This window comes from Apaloderma vittatum, unplaced genomic scaffold (genome assembly GCF_000703405.1).
Source record: "Apaloderma vittatum isolate BGI_N311 unplaced genomic scaffold, ASM70340v1 scaffold22297, whole genome shotgun sequence".
In the NCBI taxonomy this organism is placed as follows: domain Eukaryota; kingdom Metazoa; phylum Chordata; class Aves; order Trogoniformes; family Trogonidae; genus Apaloderma; species Apaloderma vittatum.
This window is the reverse complement of record NW_009727036.1, coordinates 54,665-58,146: the sequence shown is the minus strand read 5'-3', so window position 1 is coordinate 58,146 and position 3,482 is coordinate 54,665.

The window sequence follows — 3,482 nt, the reverse complement described above, 5'->3', positions numbered from 1 at the left end:
ATATGCCAAGAGATTTTAACCACAAACTTAGGGAAACGAGACAGATTAGATTGTGGTGGTCTTATAATCAGGACTTCTCAGTATTCTTTTCTTGCTAAGAGTGAGTATTCACCACTAAAGTGGTTCTATGTCATACAGATGACGTATCCATAGCAATAGGGCAAACTAAACCCCCTGAGCTGCATTCCTCTATTCTCTGATAAGCATTCTATAATAACTTTATCACAGAAAAACTTCTTTAAAGTGTCCAGACAAATAAAATACTTTAGGATCTTCAGTGAGTTCTGAACCATTTTTCATCTGTCTGCATGCATGAATATTATTCAATAGAAGGACATATTCAACAAAGCCCTGGAGGTTTATGATTATGAGGAAAAGCCTAACTTCTATTCAAACATCTGCAAATATTGTTCCTTTTAAAAGCTCTCAGTCAAGGAACAAAGAGAAACAAGATCTCTTTGGTCACAGCATCTACCCGCCTGCCATTGCACATTTGCCTCCAGTAGCAAACTTGCTAGCTCTTTGGGCAATCTAGCTTTAACCACCAAATTGATCCTCCACCAACTCTCCAGGGACACTACTCAACCACTTGATACATCTCCATGATACTTTCCTGATACTGCTGGTTAAAGTCTTCCCTTTCTTAAAGTCTTCTCTTTCTGTGAAATAGTCAGCAACTATGTACTCTTACGCTGTGCATTCTTTTATTCCATCCCTTACTCCTGAGCAGCTGCTGGTGTGAGAGCAGGACCAGTTGATGTGGTGACACCCACGCAGCATCTGGGCCTGTCCACATCTGAGGGTGCGTGAATGCCCTGGTCAAGAAAATGTACAAACACAGCGGGTGTTCCAGGGAGCTGTGAAGGAAGGGTGAGCCATGCACCCTGTAGGTGGGAACTCAGGCTAGCCCAATGCATATTTTTTTATGATACAACAGCAGTGGAGGGACATTCCTCTCCTATGTTGACACTGTGATGCAAAAACATACTGCAAAACCCGACTGCTTCCATATTCCAGCCCTACTTGAAACACAAACATGCAAGTGTAAACAGTCTGCTGTCACATTGCTGCAGTCAAGAGTCAAAAGCCAGTTATTTCTTAGGCAATGCAATAGACAACAGGTAGACACAAAGCAGTTGATGTATCTTAAGGTAGAGGGAGTGTTAGTAACCAATGACTTCAATTTTATAACGTAATGGTTGAAATTTCTATTAAGGATAGTTCTTGTTTCAGTGTTGATTTTGTTTGGGTGCTTTAAACATTTTTCAAGTTTATAGAGACTTGATTTTGTAATTGTTAATTGCGTAGAGGATATTAAATGAATGCACAGAAGTAGCAGCAGCATACTAAAAGCTTTAATGCTTAAATAACTTCCTATATAAATGAAGCTTTTAGAATTTATACCCATGTTTCCTGAGGCCATGTTAGTGCAGTACTAAGTCCATGCTAAAAATCTCCTAGTTAAGCCTGAAATAGGTTTGCAGAACAGGAATCTATGCAAAGTGTTTTTTTCTCAGATCTCAATAATTTCTTTAGTGCCTCTGCTGTGTAGAAAATTGGACTTTGTTACTAAGTCTCAGGAATGAGTAAATGATGGGCACTCACACGATACAGTAACTTCAGATTCTGTTCAAGATGCCTATAACAAATGCATGCAGGACTAACTGAGGAGGGGGTTGGCACAGAGGGAAATGCAGAGCTAGCAAGACAAGTAACTTAAATCAGCTTCCCACCTTAGAAAGAACATCAGGTCACAATTTAAGTTTCTATGTGAAAAGTAGCCCTGTAATGCTGGCGCATGAAAAAGGATGGTTGGAGAGCTTTGTCACGCGAACGAAGTCATTTTCTACCAATTCATAATCTCAGGTTACCTCCGGGGCAGAAGCAAAAAGCAATGTCAGTTTCTTGCCCCACTTAAGGGGACTTGAGTATGAACTTCTACCGGTCATTTAGGGTCTCTCATTACTCCCATTCAGATACCCTCATTTGACAATACAAATATACGTAATACTGATTGTGCACAAATTATATAGAAATACATATAGTACAGGTGGGCATAGATGTAACTCTAAGCATGAATAAATTGTCTCAAACTAACGAACATAGTAGCAAATCAGGTTACGTCTCCTCAAGAGGTTCTAATGCATTGAGGTTCACTTTAAGTATATGAAACTCAGCTGAACACACTGGATCCCACACTCAGAGGGATTGCCATAGGATCAGACACGATGCTTCATGCTTAATTATGTTCACCCTGTCCTTGTTTAACTCCTGAAAGTCACTCTAGCACAGACTCTAGGAGAGGAGACATGATGGAGAGACATCTGATCAAGGATTCAAGTGGTATTTGCTGGTTGGCTTTTAAAAACAAGTCAAGGATAAATCTGAATGGGTACAGAGTAACAAGCCTTTCCTCCATACTGAGCAAGTGATCTGAGTAAGAGAAAACGGAATGGTATGCACAGATAAAAATGACAGAAGGAAGAACAAGCTGACTCTTGTAAATAGATATCCAAGAAGTTTTCACAAGACACTCGAAAAGGCTCTTCAGGACTCTCAGCTGTCATGTAAAAGTGAAAAGATCTTTTTCTTTACAAGCAAGAAAGCAAAAAACCAGAAATTAAATAGTCATTTTGCACTGCAAGTTGCAGCAAAAGTTGGTCCCGAACAGCTGAGAGCAGTACCATTCAACCTCTTCCAAATTATGCAGAAAATGGAGAGAATTGTAAGAAGGCACAGACTACTGATGGCACAGAACTCAGGATAAACAAAATTAAAAATTGTGAAGAGCTAAAAAAAGTGTTTGTGACATGACACTGAATGAGCAATTAACATAACAGGAGAAATTAGTGCTGATAAATGCAAGGAAATGAAGAAAACTTACACCCAACCTTAGTTATACATGTTAATCAATAGGATCTGCACTAGCTATTACACCTAAGTAAAGAGTGCTCTCAGTCACTGTTTATCAAGCCTGTTCATATCAATTCAATGCTTAATAAGAAACAAAGAAAATGGATTGGTAATAGTCATCATGAACAAAAGCAAGAACAAAAAAGGATTCTCATACCTCAGACAGTGTTACATGTGCAGCCTAAATGAATAATGCTGAGAGCAGGCCAGCTATCTACACAAATTATGGCAGTAATATGTATTAATTTATTCTTATGAAGATAACAGATTGTGATAGAGAAAGAAATATTGGTCTGTAATGATGGAAATTACCCATGCTGGCAAAGTAACACCTTTGCTTGTTCTACCACTTTGTTCTTTCAGGCACAACACTGTAACCTGTGGGAAAGAGAGTCCTGGCAAGGTATTTCATATCAGTTTTGTCCCAAATGAGAGCTACTGCATAATCTGTAATTTATTAAGCCTTTCAGAGCAAAAAATGATGATGAAAAAATAATTTGCTAGGAGCAGTAGATTATGCTCCAAAACAGGATAATTTCAATACAAAAATTAGGAACAATTTCTGTAGT